Below are 22,683 nucleotides of genomic sequence, written 5' to 3'. Positions count from 1 at the left end.
TTAGCAATTGACTTAAATTGGCTTTTCTCCAATGCCTGCAGTGTGTTGTCTGCTGCAAAGTTACAAGCACACAATTTGTGACATTTCAGCTGTCATTGTGATGGCCATCAAAGGTTCCTGAATCAATGTAGTTGCCTGAAACTGTAATGTCAGACAATGAATATACATACATTAAAATGACTTTTTTGACATTCACTGGGGTTGGGTATGAGAGCCTAAGAGCTATGTAGCTTTTTGTCTTCAAATAACTTTACAAAGTTCCGTTCTAACATGTAGCATTTAAAATAACAACTTGCTTGCTTGCTATATAACATCCCTCACGCAGGATAGCGTCCTGGAGCGCTTGACAGTGTAGGAGAACAACTCTGAGCCTGAGGGAGGTGACCTTAGTTTGTTTGTCACTGATGTGATCAGAAAAACTTTTTCAGTTTTTCCAAAAAACCCTGGCTAACTTTTGTTTTTAAAAAGGTTGAAAAACATTTGCATAAAATATTGTTTTCAACTGCAGTCTTTTCTTTCCCCTCAAAAAAAAATGGCAATACTTTTGGTTAACTAACATACACAAGGCCACTACACCAAAAAATACTCCAGTTTGGTAGAAGCCAGCATTAGAACTTAAGTGGGAAGGAAAGTAAAGTAATGATGTGACAATAAGAACAACAACACCACACTTAGAAATTCAGAGTCTGATACTACTTCCAGCTGCCTAAGTATTGAATTTATTGTACTGTAGTTTAATATGGTTCAGATACACTTGGCTTACTCAAATAGGTTCAGAGCAATATGCCACCAGATCAATGGAGGCAGTAGATCAATGGGATCACATCCATTGGAGTAGATTGCATGACACCAGGGGTGCTGGTTGACCACTGCCTTTTGCTTAATCAAATTCATTGAACTTGCGTGTGAAGTGCAATTTTCCAACGAGAAGCCTTGGAAATCCAAGGCTCACATGGCGTAAAGGGGGAAATCAAGCTATTTTTTAATCTTAAAGAAGTTTCCAGACAAATCGATTGGACAGCAATCGTAAGCTTTCACTTTCATTATTGTATGATGAGTTATTCCATTTGCAATGATAATCACTGAAACATCTTATCGAGTGATCTTGCAAGCTTTAACTGAGCAAATCTACTCTCCTTTCTGAAGTCATGTTCACAGCTACGTTTTTATACTTGGAACTCCCCCACCCCTTAAGATTATCTACTTGATCTGTGATGGACTGTATGATGGTATATATTGAATGCACTCTTCAAATAATTGTAAATATTGTGTTTTGCATTCAGCAATCTTAATTTATGTGACGACTAAGCATCAATCCTAGCATGCAAATCTTCTGGCAAAGTATTCTGCTTTCTGAAATGGATTGCTGTGTTGGAAGAAGCTATGCTTAATCTGATGGTTTGCTGTTCATAGTTAATTATTCGAGCCTGGCCTGCTCACTGTAGTAGCTGATAGGAAAATACATATTTTCCAGAAAGTAGGGGATGTGGTCCACTTACAGCTATTATAGTCTGTTTCATAATTGGCTGGAAATTGCTGTAAGTAGGGTTTGAATGAGGAAGCCTTTTGGCCCAATTGATTTTCACGCTTTCAGAAATAACTGCTTTATCTTCCTCCCATGATGGCAAAGAGCTGGACTTTTGCCATCCTTTCTGGGAGCTCGCTCATTCCTACTATTTGTTTCATTCTATGTAAAGGAATATTTCCTAGTGCTCGTCGTAAAATTGTCCACAACCCTGAACTTGTGCCCCTTGTCTCGCAACCTTGACATATCTAAATGTATTCTGGATTGAATTTTTCAATGCTATTTAACAGCTTTATAACTTTTATAAGCTTTACTCTGTAAAGCTTTGGATTGTCTAGCTGTTATTCATAGTTGATCCCTGTAACTCAAGGAATCTGCCTTTTTCAATCAGTCGGGATGTCCTCCTGACACGAAAGGCGCTATATAAATGCAATATGTGGTCGTTGTTTTTACTCTCCTCTGCACTGCCTCCATTATCTGAGTTACCCTCTTGTGTTGCAGTGATCAGAGCTGATTGAAGTACTCCAAGTATTGCTTTACTGGAGCACTGTACAGTTTGAGCATACCTTTTGGGATCTCAACTCAACTGATTGGCAATGACACTCTACATTCTATTTGCCTTATTTATTGCTGCCTCATACTGTTTTGGATATGGTGAATGAGTCAACTCACATGTCTCAGTCTCTTTCAATTTGCCCGCTGGTAAATTCTCTCACATCCATGCAATAGATGTGCCTCCATTTTTATGTTGTATATGCAGTGCTTTATATTTCAGTGCAGTATTGAATTGAAACTGTTACATTGCACACGTTAATTGGATCACTATATTGATTATTTGCTAATGTATTTTCACAGTCACAAAGGTGGCTGCTCGATTGATGAATCTCTGCAACTAATTGTTTGCAGGTTTGTATCATCCTGGGATATAAGCCAACTCTCAGCATTACAAGTACTTTCTATTTGGGGGTAATTATAAGGCATTTACTGTGTTTAGTTGTATTTGTTTACCAGTTATCAGTATCTCAGCTTTGAGACATCTCAACGACGTGATAAAATGCTATATTAAATGCAAGGATTAATATGATTCTATTTAACTTGATAATCAATTTTTTCCACTGCTTTTGTTGGGTTATGCAGTGTAATTGAGTACAAGCGGGTGAATTGGACGCAGACATTTACCAGTGTTGTTCTGAGTCCCATATTTCATGGGAAAAGCCTAGGGATGACTGATTTAGGACTTTTCTTCATTGATGCTGAGATTGGGACCTAACCAGAGCAGTCTCATGTCATCATGTATCAGTGTCATACATTGATGCTCCGACACACATTAACGTTCCACCACACTGACATCTCTTTGACTTCTAGGACAGTTCATTTAGTTGAGCCTATGAAGTGTAAATTTTAACTGTATAATTTGGGAGCTGTAAAAGTCTTGGTGCATCAAAAACCTTTTACACTCGGTCTGAAACTACAAATACAGCTTTGAAGCTTCTTTTCCAGTCGATTGTTCCTGAGTCTGATCTGGCTTCCTTTAGTAGAAGTTAAGTCTCTGTCTGTTAAATAATGATTGAAGCTTCAAAGTACTGTTGTTGTGTGTGATTGAAGTCTTAAAGTCAAACTTTCCACCTTCATCATAACCCTAATGGTTTTGCTGTGACAACATACAGTGCAACATATGTTTTTCCTCTTAGATTGGTTTCCCATTTGCTGAAAAGGCTTTTTTTTATTTTTTATTACTGGAGTCTTTAAAATGTAAATGTAGTCATCTGAACTGTGATTAAATTGTTCCATCCAATCTAATTGCTGTACAACTGAAATGACATTTTATCTGTTTAACACACAGAATTATTGAGTGTAAATAACTACCCAGATTAAAGCTCGGAGCATAAACCATGGAATAACATTGCTCCTTTCTGTATAGGTTTTCCCCGAAAAAAGTGGCTATCTTCAGATCAGCATCAGATGCTTCATGTTTGCATGCTCTCGTCATGTTAAAAAAAATCTTCTGTTCTGTAGGCACCAAGCATTTTTGTGTTTATGTGTTGATCATTTTCATGTGTTAGAATTGTGCAACGCTTGTGGATATTCTCTCCGCTTCACCAGAGAACACTGTCTTCCAAACCATTCGGAAGTGTACACCAAGAATTGCACCACCCCATTTGATGTTCTGTATTGGTATGTGTGCTGGAATTCACCAAAGTACTGGAGATTACAGTGAAGCAGTTTCTCTCCCCCACCCACGTCACTGAAAATTCTGGATTATGCTGATCAGTGAAGATGGCAGATTGAATTCAGTTTAGGGTAAAGATGCATTTAGAGTAAAGTTTAGGAATTTAGAGAAACGAATGTAGTGAAGCTTGCTGGAACCAGCCTAATGATCCTTGATATGCATCCTGTGTTTTATCTGACTATACCTCACTTATTTTTCAATGTTGATATGCTGATTGTTGCATTATATAGATTTCCATTAAGCTTTGTTTGTTGTATTATATGTAGTCTTGAAATCCTTAAATATAAAACAATATTATTTATTATAAAAGAAATTCTTCTTCTCCCAACTGCCATAGATGTTGCATGTTCTAGAAACTGTCTCTTAGTCACTGATAATCATCAGGGAATACCACAAAGGGCTGCCACTATAAAGTATCAACACCTCATGCAAAATGCTGTGTCCAAGGTGTTGATCAATTATTTATTGATCACTTTCTGGGCCAAAGGTTGTTCTTTGTCTTCCCTTTTCCTATCCTCCCTCCATTATTTGTGCATTGATTTTTTTTCAGGCATACAGTTTAAAAATAATCCCCAAAGCCATATTTAAGATAATTTAGCTGTTTATAATTTTTACTATTATCAAATATAGTAATTACAACTGTCATAGAGCAACATGTTTGTTTTTATTTTACACAAATAATGATTGTTGATAATCAACCAAAGGTGGTAACCCAACAATTCATCTCGTTCAGTCATGTGTCGATAAGAATAACCCCATCCTGGAATAATCTTTATTCATGACTGTCAAATCTGTGAAGCATATTGTAGAAATGGCAGAGGACATTTTCTTTCTGCACCATCTACTGTGCCCTGTGGTAGCATAGATTTGACGTTAGACCAAAAATCTGAAGCTTTGAGAACCTCTTTTCACTTGAGTCCCCTTTTGAGGTTGCAGGAGAAGACATGATTTATGGTTGAAGAATGGTATTAGTAGATGTCTGGGTGCCTCCATTAATTGTATATCATTACCAATGATAATGTCTGCTCTCTTGGCTGCAATAATGCAAAGTAATTTACATCTATATAGCGCCTTTCATGTCAGGAGGATGTCCCAAGGTGCTTAACAATACTAGCTTGGAACCTGAGCTGTGGGTGGGAGCCAAGGGGGAAGGGGGGGAAGGAAAGAGAGGACCAAATCTGAGGTTAAAGAGATAGGTCTTGAGATAGACCTTAAACCTTAAAGGGCCAGAAACGTGTAGCAGGCTGGTGCCTGCTGAGCAAAGGGAGTGACCGGGTCAGTAAGGCTGGAGAGGTAGGATAGGGTGAGTTCATGGAGGGACGTAATGGTGAGAACAAGGAGCTTGAACTCCATTCACTGGGGTGAAGCTAAACTAACTTGGTTCTCTCTTCTACATTGAACTCCTGCAGTTCATAGAGTATTATAAGTGTATAAGCAAAGATTATTCTCAATGCAGCAAGCTATCCTTGGATCAGGACACAGAATTGTAGTTGTTCAAGAGGAGGAATTACAATTATATTATAGCCCATATATCTCTGGTTTGATTACGTAAACCTCATAAACTGTTTCAACCCAATTTGCTTTATAATGATGTTTCGCTTCATCCATCCCTTGCAGTCTTGTTCATTATAGTAGCTAGTCCATATCTGAAATAAATGACTGTTCAATGCTTGCATTATTTCAGTAATGTACAAGCCGCGAAGTAAAGAAACATCGTACATAAACATGATTTTGAAATGGAATGTGTTGAACGATTATTGATTTTTTCCTCTCTTACTTCTGCAGGCATTTAGCTAATGCACGTCGTGGATTTTGAAACAAAGGATGAAGTTCCATCTACCTTCATTTGTTGGATTTGTTTTCCTGTCAGTACTGCACATAACTTTTGAATTTCTATGAATATTTTAGAAGAAACCCGGAGCCGTATTGAAGCTCCCTTCCTTTCGTGGTGATATGAAAGCTTCAACAAGTGGAAACCTATAAAAGTAACACAGCATTGTTAGATCTCAAAAGATCTTACGTTTTTTCAGAGTGAGAATACATGCATTGGTTACTAAACCTGTAACGCAGTGATGATTAGAAAAGGTAAGTACTTTCGAATTTGTGTTCCAATTTGGGAGCTCTTAAAGCTTGTGACGAACCATATTCACCATTATTGCATGCCGCAAATTCTTCAAGTGGAAAAGCAATTTCAGTCCCTTTTGTTTCACCAGTTTGCTAATATCAAACTACTGTGATTTTAATAGAAGGGAAAGTTAATATGTTATTTTATGGAATGCTGATAAATGTGCAGAGGAAAATAGGATTGCGCGCAACTTGAAAAGCTATTGGGTGCATGTCGCCTGTCCCCCCAAATCCCACGCAATGTAATATTGTAACAATTTCAGGCAAGTATAAAGGGCAGGCCTGACAAATGATCCGATTTGATTATATACAAAGCATTTTTAGAAGTCAAGCGTACAATTATGTAGGTGAAAAGTTGTTTGCAATTAACAGAGTGACTCAAATTATCTATTGAAAGGGCAATGGTCCTTAATTTCATTGGTGGTGGCACTGATGATTAGGCAATTTTGCCATCAGCAATCTGCCAGTTAAAATACATTCCGCCGTTTGAAATGAGGACTTAGAAATGTATATATTAAATGGAAAAGAACGCACTTACTACTGCGCCTGAGCTATTATTTTAACTGTGACTTGATTAAGCAGAGTACGATTGAAAAGTCCTCATGTGAGACCCAATTGCTATCTTCACAGACTGCCACTGAGCATTGCCATATTATAGATGTAATCCAGTTGATCCAGAGGGAAAAGGAATCAGGTGTGTCTGGGTGTGTCAAAATAATTAAGATACTTGCATTTTAAAAACTTTTGGGGGAGGGAGATTAATTTCTCATATGTCCCCCTCAGTGCCTACCACATTTGTCAAGTGCCTTGAGTTGTTCTTATACATGAAAGGTAGTGTAAAAGTGCAAGTCCTTGTTATTTCAAACTATTACTCATTTGGTGGCAGTAAGAATGCGTTTGTTTCTAGATTCCTGCATTTAGAATATAAACATGATAAGAAAAATGGAACCAAACATATACACATCCTTTTTTTTGGCATAATTATTTTGTATTCTTTTCTGGTTTTGTATATTTATATTGCGTTCATTTCCTCACTTGGCAGTGACATCCATTAACATACTCCTAGATTTGTTAGCTATGGTATTTTCACTTTGATCCAGCTTTATTGGTGGTGACGAATTATACAGGATGGTTTTAATTTTTTGTATTGGGCATAGACAGATTAACACCCACTTACAATTGACTGAAATACACGATGGGAACATGTACAATCTATCATTACCACAAAGATATTTCTTAAGAAATAACAATCTGCATCTTATCAATGGAGAAACAATGCAACTTGTTTTTTTCATTAAGTGCAAGTGAGTATAGATTAAGATTGAACTGATAGAAAATTCATATCGCACTTCCCTCTGACCCCCATCCCCCTTATATTCCACCCTGCTTGCTTTCCAACTCTGTAAAGTGCTTTGAGCCTTTTTTCCTATATGAAAGGTGCTGTATAAATGCAAGGCGTGTCACAACTTCTGACCCTGGGTTGGACGAGTTCTACCTGACTGTCTTGCTCAGCAGCCGATGCTAACACTGCAGGATTGATTGACTATCTTCTCAAAGAGAAGCCATAGTCCAATCTAATTCAAAGGCTATTGTAATTATGAAAACTGAATCGATCAGTGTTTTTCCACTGAATTTGAATTAACAGAGTTCCACAGATATTCACAGATGGCATTGTGATATTATAGAAAGATAGAAATTTCAGTGCAGAAGGAGCTATGCACTCGTTCCATTTCCTTGCACATTCCCTAAATGGATTTCCATCTTTATTTTTCCGATTTACTTTTAAATTGTGACAAGGTTCAAAGTTTGTGGAGTCCTGTAGCTCAGTGGTTAGAGCACTCACTTTGCAAGTGAGAGACCTGAGTTCAATCCAGGCAGAGGGCGAAACCTTGGGCAAGTTTCCTTACTCCACACAGAGCCTAATAATAATCCCTCCAAAACCAAAAACAATAATAAAATTGGTCATTTTCAATCTACGACTGTTTGTGGGACATTGCTGTGCGCAATTGGCTGCCGCGTTCACCCACAAATATACAGTCAATTCACTTTACAGTGTGTTCTGTGAAGCGCTTTGGGACGTCCTCCCGACGTGAAAAGCGCTATATGAAATGCAAGGATTATTATAAAGTCATGCTTTAATCTGCTAACCTGCAGCAAATTAAGCTGTAAAGCTTAATTTGCTGCAGTTTTCCACCGCTTACCTAATAGTTTGCCTGTATTGTAATTGTAACTTTACGTGCTGTTTCAAAAAATATTTTCTCATTATAAATAAGGAATCTAATTTCTTTCCCACCCACACTTAATAATAAAAATAATCCTTGCATTTGATATAGTACCTTATCACGTGTTCGAGACATCTCAAAGAGCTTCACAGAATATTCTGTAAAGTGAATTTTATACACTTGCCACAAATGGCAATTTCCCATTGTTTCTTATAGACTGAAAATGGTTTGTGATTCCTTCAAGAAGCTGAGGTACAGCGTTCTTTTTGACTGGTATCCTTTAGCATTTTACAAGTGGGGAAACTGCTTGAAATTCATGCTTTATTGCACTGAGAATACAACAACAAAGCCTGATTGACACTACAACTGCAAATACACAATCTACAGTGTAAACAGTGCAGATTTATACACTTGGAACATCAAAACTCTCAGAACGAAATTCAGAGGAAGTTGTGGAGCAAGAGATTTGCTTTTGCTAGGATGAATGGATTTTGCCATCCTCTTGACTATTTGTTGCAGCAAGGAAACCACACTGTATGTAGCAGGCTGATAATTTAATATCTCCAAAGCAGAAGAACTCATTTTGGACACAGGTAAATGTAAACTTTATGATACTATTGTTCAGTTTGCATCGGTTTCAGTGTGGAAGTAGCTGAATTGTAATATTGATTTTAATTTAGTATTATTAACAAACTGTCATTGCCGGCCTATTGGGAAATATTTCTTGTGTAGCCATATTACTGCAATGCTCAAACCTCCGTAAAGAAAGAAATTAAATTGCAGAGTAATTTTGTATGTCGCTATGAAATGTCAATTTCAGGAAGAAAAAAATGGTTTCGCTTTTATCTTCTTAAAATGCAGACTAATCATGTGCTGTAGCCATTGATAACATGACCAAGTGTGTGTGTGTGAGTGTGTTTTTTGGGAAAAAAAACAATAGCTAGTTGCGTTTATTCATTCATTCTACTCCTTTGGAATTTGAACAATAATTTGTTAGAAGCTGCACAGAATTGGTGGCAATGCAGATCTTTTTTTCCCGTTTGGAGGAATTTTTTTTTTGCTGCCTTCACCGTTGAACGATTCACAGGAGATTGAAATTGTGTTCACATACCAGCAGCACTGCAGTGTTATAGAATTTGAATTGCATCCAAGGGAAAAATGAACTGCAGCATTTGTGTGGGTGAAATGTAAATGTCTGTTTTATTGCTAGTGAGTATGGTTTTTGGCAGGATAACTAATCAACATCTAGTTATATATTAAAAACATTAATCGCTGGTTTGGGAAAAAAAATACTAAATGACTGCGGGTATATAAGAGAATAAGGTAATTTGTGTGTGAGGTTTAATTTATTATTGATGCGATTTTAAAATGGGATTGAAGCTTTATACAAGAAAGCCATGTTTTGTGTTTGATGTTCATTTGCAATAAAGGTCACAGGAAAGAAATCACATTTGTCAAGAGATATGCTGCATTCACAGCCAAGTTCGAAGGAAATACTTCACACCAGAGAAGTGTAGCTTGAGCTGATTGATTGCAGATCAGTGTATATGGCAGTGCAGATTGTGTGGTCTGCTGTGGTAGCTTAATGTTGAAAATAGTTGACCAATATATTGCTCAGACAGCACCTGATTTCTTATGTCTAATTTTTTTATTGCATTTTTCATGGCAGAAAACAGTACAAATTGTGTTTGAGGCTTATGATCACGAAACCATTCATGTTGGATTCGGTCGTGGAGAGGTAGTTTTGCCAGGAAATGAATTTGCAAAAATTGTTGGAGAAATGCAGATATCGTGAATCAATTCAGCCTCCTTTCAAGAAGGATTAATGTAACCTCACAGATTCCTCTTGCGGAATTTGAAGGCTTTTTTGTGCCCTGAAAACAAACAGTAAGGAGTTAACAATAGAAAGATCTTTGTCTGCTTCTACCAGAGCTACCTCCCTTTCTTTCCCACAGGACCCCAGTTGAGAGTTCCAGTATATTTAAATTGGATAAAGTAGTGAAAACATTGTAATATAAAATATTTTACAATCCTCTGCAAATCCTACTGTGAAGTTTTAACCAATGATCCCATAATACCGAACATTATTTGTTCACAAATATTGAGTTTTATTTTGATCCTGAAATGGGTTGTTAATGTTCATCAGTCAGATGTGGAAAAGCAAAGTAAAGAAACCATATCTAAGGAACAGTGGTAAAGAAAGATATCGCCATCATGTACTTCAAAGTTTTTCATGTGGTCTTATCTTTCTTTTGTGACCTTAAGGGATAATTTCTATGAGCTGGGTTTCAGATGTAATGATAGAAATTTCTCTGTGCAGAATTTCTTCTATTTCAGTCTGAGGTTGCAGCAAGTGCTTTCATGGAAATCTAAGCAGCAAGTCAGCCCATCATAAATATAATTGGAGCGTTGTGATAAGCCTATTCTTACTTATAAGTCTATTTCAGTTACTGTGTGGTCTATGAAAGGTAATACCAGAACAGAATGAATTCCTTTGAAATATTTGGAAATGCAGACTGGAGATATGAACAACCTCCAGCTTAATCGTTTTTTTCTTTCAGGAATCAGTAACGTTGTGCATTGTTTACCACCTGCAAATTAGTTGTTTATTTTTTATTTTGTTATCATCATCATTATTGTTGATTTTTTCCGTTTCAACATGCGTGTTAAATTGCACACCAAACCAGATGTAATTTTGAGAAACTGATGCAATGGGCTCATTTTTCATGCAAATATTACTGTTAGCATGAAGTGCTTGCCCTCATAGATTCTGGCCATTGGTGAATAGAAGTTGCTCCAATGCTGACTGGTCCTGCTTCCCCTCTCCTCATAGCAATAGCACTTAAAATTCTAGTCATTTGGAATTAAAAACAAAAGACATGACTGACATTACTCTTATTTTGTTTTGGAAAAATTCCATACATCCAATAGCACATGAACAGCAGTTGGCAAAAGAACCAGAGGGGAGATGAGGATAGTGTTTTTACACGGAGATAAAGTCTGGAATGCACTGACTGAAAAGGTAGTGGAAACTGATTCAATAACAACTTTCAAAAGAGAATTGGATAGGGACTGGAAAAGGAGAATGGGACTGATTGCGTAGCTCTTCGAAAGAACTGGCACAGGCACGATGGGCCGAATGGCCTCCTTCTGTGCTGTAATATTCTGTGATTCTATTCTATGAATCTATATGTGAAATCAAGTGGTATGTAGGAAATTCAACCTATTAAAATTGTATATTAGTTAAAATTAAATCCACAGAAGCCTGTTTTTTTAAAAAATTGAGAACTTGAACCCACTTGATTTTTATGTTGGAAAATGTCATGCAATACAATGCAATTTATACAGTATTTATATAACCCCTTTCACATAGGGAGCAATGTCTCAAAGCTCTTAAATAATATTGGTATAGGTAAAGTTCCCTCATCACCGCTTTCACTTTACAGCATCAGAAGGCAGAGTGTTTGCTATTCTACTTATATTCTAAAATTAGAACTTTATGGGATAATGAAATAGTGGGAGAATTTTCAACAGAATATAACTTTGCATTACGTGGATGGAACATTTTAAAGGATCGGCCTGTTGTGAAGTTACTCTTGCCTATTGAAGTATTGGAATTCTAACCAGGTGCAATGATTGTGTTTCTTAAGCTAAATGACAATAATTTCAATGCTCCTATGATTTGTTTGATCAGTTCTCCAAGAAAAGTAGAAGAAAATCTACTGGGGGTGGAAAATGATCAGCATAGTGCACTGTCTGCAGAATTTTTTTTAATATAGAAGAGGTTTGCTATGGGATTGGATCTCGAGGAACAATTTTGGGTATGATTTTCTTTAATAAAAGCTTCTTTGAAAATGTTTTTTTCCAATATTGCAATACCACAGACTATATTGACTTGTCATTCTGTCATGTTGCAATGCTTCACTATATATTACACTGTCCAGACACTGAGGAGAAATTTCACTTGGGTCACTTGGGTCTAGATTTATTCTATTTATGTAGAATTTTACAGCATCCAGAATTTGGTATTCTGTGGTTTTGAGTTGAGTTTAATATTAAAATAATTATCCAGCATTGTTTGCTTTTGATGGTAATAGTGACATTTTTTGAATGAAAGCGTATATTTAAAATATTATTGTGGTGCCAACAGTTTGCGGGTTTTTCTCAGATTTTAAGAATTTGTTGCCTGCGTTGTCTGGTACCTTTTGATAATGAGTGTCTACTGTTGAGTTTCTCTTTAGTGGGATGTATTATGTTCAGAATAAAGGAGTAATAATGTTTAATGCAGCATTTTGGTTTGAATCATAGTTTTCACTCTTTAAAAAAATCCTTAAAGGTCTCATTGATTCAATCAGGATTTAAAACAGCCTTTCCATTTTGTGTTTCTATATCTGGACTGCTGAGGGCTACTTCCATTATTCAAAGCCTAGGAAAAGCAGCAACTATTCAACTTGCCAAATTTCTGTATTTTGGAAAGGTCTGCAATAATGATAATTCTACTTGATGTGAAAATATCAGTCATAAAATGCTTAACGAAATAGCTTTGAGTTGAAATATGCACAGTGAGCTTGAATAGTAAATTTTAAGAGCTGTAGATTTCTGTATTTAAGTTTCTGCTGTGTGGTTTATCGTGGCTTTAAACTTCTTCCTTGATACCTGCACTAAGACGGATTCTTACTTCTTGTTGCCTAACTTAGCTTGTACTGGGTCAGACCACGCAAAAGTCTAATATTGAGCAGATTCAAATGCTGATGTATTTGGCCAGTCCAAAGTATTTGTGTTTCCTGTATATTTGTGTGTATATATAGGAGTAGTGGCAAGTGGAGTTTGAAGCTCAGTGGTTAGAGCGAACGAGCAAGCGAGCGAACCTGAGTTCGATTCCCGGCAGGGCGAAATCTTGGACAAATTTCCTTACTCCACAGGTCTCTGTTTACCTAGCAGTAAGTAGGAACCTGGTTGTTCGTCAATTGGTGGATTGCTTTTCTAGGCATAATAATCCCTTTAAAAAAAATAATAATTTGGTCATTCCATCCACGACTGTTTGTGGGACACTGCTGTGTGTAATTGGCTGCTGCGCTTTGCCCATAAAATATACAGTCAATTCACTTTACAGTATATTCTGTGAAGCACTTTGAGACGTCTAGATGACATGATAAGGCGCTATATGAAATGCAAGATTTTTTACATATAATTTTTTTCTGATAAGCTTCAGTGGCTTTTGTTTGGGGCACACAATTGGCTAGATAAAATCTTTATTTACAAATATGCAGTACAATATGGTGTTTCATGAAATAGCCGAAAGGTGGAGATTTGATCTGATCTCATCTGGTTGAGAGTAACATGACCACTGCACATTTTTAGGGTGAACCTTTATTTTGTAATCTTAAATGGTCTTGAATTTGGCAGCCCATTGGAGCTTCACAACATCTGCAAACCAACGAGCCAGCTGTTAACCGTTTTCAGATTATCACATAACATTTCTCTCTTGTACTTTAAATTATTTAGTTTCTTATTCTGAGTTGCTGAGACACGTCAAGCGGGATTAGAAGAAACACAGATGGTGAGCATAACTGCTGGCTTAACACATTTCTGCCATTTGTGGTGATGAAGAAGATGCAAAATATGCAAAATCCACTTGAGGGAAAAGCGAAGCAGATTGCTTGAGCTTTTGTCGACTTGAGACATCTGCCAGATAGAGATAATTGTTCAGGTATAGGTGTATTTTGTATATTTTAATGTGATTAATGGGGTGTTTCCTGGATTTATACTTGTACAAATAAGCATACATACAACACATATATGCAATTGCAAATCTTGTTAGGCAAGAGAGACAACAAAGAGAGCAAGATCAACGCCTCAAATAAAACACTTATTGTTAAGACTATTACATTTGATCTGACTTGTGATGGTGCATTCTTGCTTCATAAAGCACATAAGCAAAAGCTCCATCATGTATTGTACCTACATCACTAGCTCATGAATATTATCACATACGCTGTGTGAAAATAATCAGATAAGACCAGTCCACATGTACCATTGCTTACTTATGAATATACCTTTGCTAATGTCAGTACTTGGTTTTCACATTTTACATTCTGCAATTAAGGATGATTTTTATAATGGCCCAACACATCGCAACAAAACCCTTGTCATTTGTTCCAAATCTATTTTTTCTCGTTTTAAACACATAAAAAAACACAGGCTGGGAGAACTGACCCAGTCTGTAAACTCAAGAAATCATCCTTGTAATACAAATCATAGTCATTATTTTATGCAATGTTTTATAGTTGTACTTTGAGACATAAGTGAGCAATGATTTCTGATCCATTGTTATCAAATCTCTAACATACAGTTAGGTAGGAGGAGCTCAAATTAATAATAACAATAATCCTTGCATTTGGCATTGCACCTTTTACGTCTGTAGGATGTCTCAAAGTGCTTCACAGGATATGCTGTGAAATGGAATGATTGCATATTTGTGGACGAACACAGCAATCAATTTGCACACAGAAGTGTCCCACAAATAGGCATGCAATGAATGGCCAATTTTAGTTGGGGGACTATTGATCAGGACACTACTTCTCTTTTTGAATTGTTCTTCACAAGCATTCAGTCATCCACAGCTAATCTTTTAACCCAGAAATGCAGAAAATAGTTGCATAAAAATGAAAACTTACTTTTGATAATGAATGACCAAGTTTTAAAACTAAAATATTGATCATACCTTCCTTACCAAACATCACTAACGGAGTCTGTAGAGATTTATTTTGGAATATCGCCTTGAGATCTCATATGCTGTCATAGTGATGAAATACAACACATGTTTGTGTGTTAAAGTTCCATTGCTGGAAGCTCTGTTAAACCAGCCTTGGTAGACTATCAAAAGGACACATAATCCACATAGTGCTGAAGGAATTCATGCCTGACTTAAACCATTTTCAACATAATACACTGCTCTCCCTTTAGCCGTCTGCTGGAATTGGTACTAGATCGTTTCCCAGTAAAATAACAAACATAATTAAGGTAGTCATAGTATAAATAACATATGTGGTGAGTCACAATAAATTGTTGGTTTACGGATCCCTCTGTTAATTTGTTATCTGGTTTAATTATCCTTGCATTTGTTGCAGTATTTTATGTTGTTAACGCGTCTCAAAGAACTTTGTAGGTTTTTTAAGTATAAAGTGTAGGGACGGCATTTGTCAGAGAACACAACAGGCAATTTGAGCAGAGTCAGTGATCTATAAACAGCCATGAAATGAATGACTATCTGGAGGATTGTTGACCAGGAGACCATGAAAAACTCCCTTCTCTTGTTGAATATTGCTACAGGAACTTTAAGGTCTATATGAACAGACAGATGAGACTTTGGTTTAATATCTCATCTGATGAATAGCATTGCATTGGAGTGTCAGCCAAGACTATGAATTCAAAGTCCAGACTTCCCAATGGCTTGACAATGCAATGTAATATAAATGGATATTTTGAGGTGGCACAACACATGTCTGCGACTATTCCTTCATAAGATTCTTGTATAAAAATAATCTTATATAAAATGAATCTAGAGGATAGCTGCAGTGTTCTTCACATGAATACAGGGAAGGGCAAGGATGAACCAGATGACATGTTAAAGTTGAGTGGAGACCATTTGAATCAATTCAGCAACTTTTCTTCAAGTGAAAATGTCAGACTATTTTGGGACCACGATTACTAAATTGCCAGATTTAATCTTTATTCCAATAATGCCAAACTTCGATCAGATTTTTTGACCAGGACACTGGGACAATCTCCCTTCTCTTTTTGAACAGTGTTGTGGAATCTTTGGTGTCTACCTGAATAGGCAGATGGGATTTATGCATTGGAGCAGCCTGGATTATGTAAGTTCCATCTGACGACATGGGGTTTTGAACGTACAAACTTTTGACTCTGATGCAAGCGTGCTACCAACTAAGCCAGCTTGACACACAAAGCCTTGCTCAGATGACTTCTTTTGCCCTCATCATTTGGTTTCAACAGCAAATTTTATATTACTCGAAATACGCTTCTTGAAATTGCCAATGAATTGTGTCAACAATAGAAAAACCCAGAACAGTCTACTTTCAAGCTAATTCCCCACCCATTATTTTCATTGCCATTTGGTTAATTTTCCGTTAATACTACGAGCCTTGACCTTTCTGCAAAAACCTCACGTGCAGAACTCTATTGTTTGAAAATCTGAACTGGTCACTTTCTCCTGAATGATTCTCGTCTCGCCATTTGCTTAGGTCTTCAAAGAATTGCAGAACATTTATGAGGCGTGACCCATTTTTTCTAAAGCCATTGTGTCTGCCCCTTGCAGCCTCTATACTATTCAGTCTGTGTGCCCTGTAAAAAAAACCTCAGGAGCACTTCCTTCCGTACTGTTATTAGACTTGCTTATCTATAATTCTTTGATTCACTTTTCATCACCTTTTTTAAAAAATACTGTAAATCACTATTCAGTCCTCATACACAATCTATGTACAGTATTTATTGAGCTTCAAACAATCAGAGCAGACCCTACTAACCAGACATTTGCTTATTAAAGCCAAACCCTTGATAACATACTGAATGCTGGAAGAGTCTTGCTGGAATTTTCCCCCACTGTTTGATTGCCGTAGAATTATGTTCCCAGAATTTTATTTCTGCCCAATACCACTTAGAGAAATATTACGTGTTAACACGGGTGATTGAATGTTAGTAAGTTTTCAGAGGATAATAACCTTTTCATTTCCATGCAAACCACACTCCAAAATTTGATTCATGTGGGTATTAAGAGCATGGTTGCAGATTGGTGCACAACTCTGCTCTGATATAAAGCACAAGGGCAGGCTGATGATGTTAAACCCACATATTTTTGCTGCGTGTTAATTCAGTGTTAATGTGGAATGAAGTATAAATAAATCCCCAGCTGCTTGGCTTTCCTATCACCAAGATATTCATCAACCACTTAATATAAAACCGACAAATTAACCACTTCATAAAAAAAGACACCCGTCACAAATTTATAATTAGCGCTAGAGTAGAAAGATTTTACGTGTCAATCTTTTCTTAACTTATATTTTCATTGTCTTGACATTAAATTAAGATGGATGAGCTCCTAAACTATTTTGTCTGCAACACGAATCCATTATTTTTCTTGACTGAAGGGGGCAGTTTCGCAACTGGACCACAAGGCTACCTTAATACAAAAAACTGTCAGGGTTTTGAAACAATTACATCAGGGGGAGGGAGGGAAATTGTTGAACGGTTAAGATTGGGGTGGATCTGGAGATGGGAACAGCTAAAGCCCATACAAGTCTAACATTGGCGTTTCCATCACTTTCTGCTGTTACTAAAGTTAGTTTGACAAAGTGATGGCTGCTCACCTTGGACATTCCTCTGTCACACCAAGAATCCTGTCACAATATGATAAATGTACATCATGCTAGTAATGAGGTGTGCATGTTTTGTCAGGCTGGCTTATTGTCAGCCCAGTGCCTCACTGCGAGAGAACAGGATAGTGTCTTATCCCTTGTTTTTTTAATCTGTTTTGATCTGGATGGAGTCTGGGATGAGCAGCTTCTTCCATTGGAAAATGGTCGTGAAATAATGCTTTCACTAGGTAACTAATTATTTACAGGCCCTATGATTATATCCTGTGATTAGATTAACATGTGCACATATTTTTGTTTTAAAATTATATTTGTGCACCTGTTTTGCAAATCTCTCCCTTGCACCTCCAGTCAGACATAGGGTATTATGTTGTCAAAAGGCTAAACATCGAATTAATCCTATTTGTAACTGAGAAGCTAAATTAGAAAATAGCTATGTGGTGAATCAAAACATTACAGTAAATGAACACATTTAAGGAGCGTTGTAAATTTTTTGTGCAGCATAAGTTTAGCTGGGTCAAAGAAAGCTTTCATCCTTTGTGGAGAAAAAATAAATCTGTACTTGGCTACATTCTATGGCAGTAAAATATTTCTCATGAGTGTAATTTTGCTAAAGGTGAATTGCATTCTAGTGTAATCCTTTTCTGGAGAGAGAGTTGCACAGTATTTTTTTGTCATTCTGTTGATGCAACTTATTTGAAGTAGTTAACAAGAAACTTTTTGAGCGAGATTTTCCATTGATGGTAAATTTGACCTTGGAAGCAAATGCTTTTAATGGGAAAATGCCATTGTAAGTTCATACTCCCAAGGTCAATACATTTACTGGTGGGTAGAAAATAGTGTTTTTTTTTATATAGGACTCCCATGATGTGGCCTGTGAATAGATGTGTTCATCATAAAATCTAGGCTTCAAATATTGTGTGAAGTAACTGAGTAAGGCCAAAAACACTTCAGCATTTATCTTGATGGAGAAATTCTGATCAATATAATTTCCTTTTAAATGGTGCTGGTGTGGGAAATTAGCTTATGATCTGCTGCTTGTTAGGAGTCTACCTATTAATAATATCCAGTTAAATCCAACATCGTGTTAGGAACATAGGAACAGGAGTCGCTATTCAGCCCCTTGAGTCAGTCCTGCCATCTATTACATCAACACTGTACCGCAACTCCATTTACCCACCTTTGCCCCATATCCCTTGATACCCTTACGTAACAAAAATCTATCCACCTCAGTCTTGAAAATAAATGTGTTGGATATAAGATATTTTGAAACCATGCCAGATTTTTACATTTCAGCCCATTTTGAAAGACAATAATGTTAACTTGTCGAGTACCTTCGTTAGATTATTGTGAAGCAGAAAAACGGAACTAATTTGCTTGACTTCCAACTTATCCTAATTGTTGTGTGCATGGTCCTCACCTAAAGGAATTTCAAAATCGCGAGTCAACCAATTTCTACAGTTAATTATTTTTCTAATAATTAACTGTAGAACTTTTGCCGACAAATACACGTGATAAAGAACTATCAAATGCTAGGATTGTTATTTATTACTATTATGATGATGTAAAATGACATACTTTTGTGAAACAAAACTTCTTTTATTTTTATATGATCAATATTGCTCAGCTTAGTTGGGGTAATTTAACTTTCCTTCCCTCTCCCGAGCCCCCGCCCCCCCGAAGAAACTAACTGAAGTGTAGTTTCACAGCAGGCAGGACAAACTCTCCAGAATTTCACCTAAATGACCGTGCTCTGAGTGAGTCCACACAGCTTGTGCTGCGAGGCTATTTGATCTGTGTGTGTGCATGCGGAGAAAATGATGTTCACGCTCGTGCATTTTCCAGCAATGTTGCTGTATATCAGTCAGAAGCAGGCCATTCCTCCCCTCGCTCCAGCTCTGGTGACATTCAGACAAATTACCATATAAATAAATTCCTCCATTGCTGCCCCAAATGAGAGAAGCACATACCAGAAATCAAACTTGTGGGGGTCTTCCTTGTACATGTTGCTCCATAACACATCACATTGTGCATTTATCCATTGTGCTGTCCGAAATGTATTGTAGCTAGGAAATTCAGTATAACGGCTGAATAAAGGTTCGCTAATTGAATTACACCGGTAATGGCACAGGGCTGAAGGCTGCAGTTACTGAAGAAAACATTTTATGATGATGCCATATATTTTGGTGGTAATCCTAAAAATATCCCTGGGTTGCTAATTTCGGGAAGGGAAAATGTTGCTGGCATTTCATAGCAGTTGTATTCAGAATTCACAAGAAACAAGCATTGGATTTATTGGAAGATCAGCAATTGATTTTGCAGTTAAAAGATCATGGATGCCACAATTTATTGTAGTTCTTAAAATTTGCAATTTTTTTTGGCGCAAGTTAAAAGAAGACTGTGGACACAGCATGCTAATAGTTACTTTTTTAAAAAAAAAATTGGTCACTCAATCCACAGCTGTTTGTGGGACACTTCTGTGCGCAATTGGCTGCCGTGTTTCGCCCACAAAATATACACTTTTCAGTGTATTCTATGAAGTGCTTTGAGACGTCTCGAAGACGTGACAAGGCGCTATATCAAACCCACGGATTATTATTGTTATAAGGTGTTTCATATCTTTAGATAGTTATAGCAATCAATATGTTATTCATTCTTGGATCTCTAGAGTTTTCAGAGCAATTGCTCTTGTAATTATTATAGACCATTATTTAAATTGTTCTTTTTAAAGTTTTCCTGCTATGAGAATAATTACGATGCTCAGTATGGATGGCCAGGCAAGAGAATGATAAGGAGGGCTAAGTGAAAGGGTCAGAAGTGGAGTTCAGTAACTTCTGTTTGCCCAAATATAATAAATTGTCATATGACAAGTTGGATGAATTTAATGAGCAGTCTTCAAGCTGTTTGAGGTCATCTTAGGAAGCTTTCACAGAACTGTGTGAACTCATCTTATTGTGAGCTTGAAATGCAGTGCTATGTCAGGGCAACTCTGCCTATGGGGATGACCATCATTGTAAAACTTAATTTCCAGGGATAATCTGATGGCATGGGGAGGGTGAGTCAATTTGCTTTGCATATTTGCATTCAGGAGTCTACTATTGCTCTTTCTACTAAGATATCCAGATACAGTATTTCAGATTGAATCAACCCATTCAACATCAAACTGCATGCCATGAATGATATTTTCAGGTTAGCTGGTTTCTTAGAAGTGTAAGGAGCCACAGTTTGGACAGAAAAGGGTTTGACACGATGAATATGCAGATAATGCAGGGAACAAAATATTGTAGGTGAACTGCAGATATCCAGGAACTGTACATCATTTTTACGTTTTACATCTATTCACCCTTCATAACCGTTTTCAAGAACCAAACAGGCTGGAAGGACGGTTTGTTGAGGGTACATGAGATTGTGTTTTGCCACACTGATGATGATGCCATCAGTTAATCTTCAAAAAGAACCTGTAATGGCCTGTAACTAAACTCATGTTTCACCGGGTGCTCACTGATAATTTTGAGGTTGAAGCAAATGTTTTGCTTGGATCACTGGTGGCTGTTCTGTGTCACTAACTTATTAAAATCAGTACGTTAGCTTCCTATGTTGCACACCATTACCAAAAGCACAGGCATCAACATGGCCAACACTGGACTACAATGATGAGCTTCGGTGGAGAAGTGGACAAGTCCGCAACAGGCAGAACATTTCAGAAAGCAAGGCTGACTCAATTTAATGGAACATTTCTTCACTGACAACGTTTGGTTTGTACATAGAGCGCTGTATATGGGCCCCAAATATCAAAGCTTGGAAATTTTTCTTTCTGTTATCGGTGACTTAAGAATCGAGTCAGATATGTTCCATGTTACTTCGTTGAGTTCCAGCAATATAAATGCGCAACAGAAAGGCAATGTGATGCACAGGTTTTTTATGATATACATTGAATCTGTGTACTTTGGCATGTGTTTGTATTTTCTCATCCAGTTCTGATATACAATACAACTTCAAGACCAGCGTGCATTTATATAGCGCCCTTCACGTGGGGTAGTGTCCTGTTTCTATCTGGTGCTGTCAGTATAGAATGAAATACACAAGCAATGTGTTCGTTAAGCTCCTGACTAGATACAGCCTGGATCTCTTTCACAGTGACTCACTTTAACTTTTGCTGCTCGGTCCCAAACGTCCCTCGTATGGAGCTTTCAGAATGCTTCTTACACAACACGATGCAATGGAAACAGGAGTGTAAATGGTGCCTTATCTGGGGGAAAAAGAGGAGAACATGCTTTATGCCTCGAGCCGCGAAGTGCGTCTCCTCCAGAAAATCCCAGAAAACGTATCAGGCTGATTCGCCGAGACCTTGAATCAAGGTTGTTCTTGGGGTCAAGTTGTCACAGGTCAGTGCGTCTTATGTGAGGGCTCCCCCCGAGGTGCTTCTCACAAGATGTTATTTAAATTGAGTTTTGTTTCACCTCTCCCACTGTGAGATAGCAATCATCACAGCCTCGCTAGCGGATGGATTAAGTGCACTCATGTCAATGCCGTTCAGAGCTGTCGGTGCCACTAGCGCAGAGCTTTTCCTCACTCTTGCTATTGCCGTGTTGCTATATGTATCAATATGTTGATTCCGTGTCACGTTTTTGAGTGAGAATTGAATGCTGCTCTAATATTGTTCTCTTTGCAGTAAGCCAAAACATTCATAGAAAGGGGAACATTGCCGAAAGGTTATCTTTTCCTTTACACTTCTGCACAGGAGTAGCGTTAAGTGAGAAATAACCTGAGTCAGTGGCATAGAGACCTCTGAGTGTCAACAATGTTAGCGTTTCTGAATGAGATGCGTTTATAGAGCGCCCTTCGTGCAGGGTAGCGAGTTGTTGTTGCAGCTATACCATAATGATTGGTTCCTGAATGACAAAGTGGTTGCATTTGCTGGCAGTTGTACCTTCACCGACTTCTGGAAGTTAAATTTAAACACACTGTGATTTGTTATATTTGGACTTTTCCAACCTCCGCACACTTTCAGCTATATCTCATTTTACCTGTGGCTGAAGTGTTATTCCAGACTGCTTTTTAATCATTTTAATCCTTGCATTTGATATAGCACCTTATCACATCTTAGAGACGTATCAAAGCATTTCACACAATATATTGTAAAGTGAATTGACTGTATATTTTGTGGGCGAAACACAGCAGCTAATTACC

Source organism: Callorhinchus milii, unplaced genomic scaffold, assembly GCF_018977255.1.
Source record: "Callorhinchus milii isolate IMCB2004 unplaced genomic scaffold, IMCB_Cmil_1.0 Scaffold5, whole genome shotgun sequence".
NCBI lineage: Eukaryota > Metazoa > Chordata > Chondrichthyes > Chimaeriformes > Callorhinchidae > Callorhinchus > Callorhinchus milii.
This window is presented reverse-complemented; position numbering follows the sequence as displayed.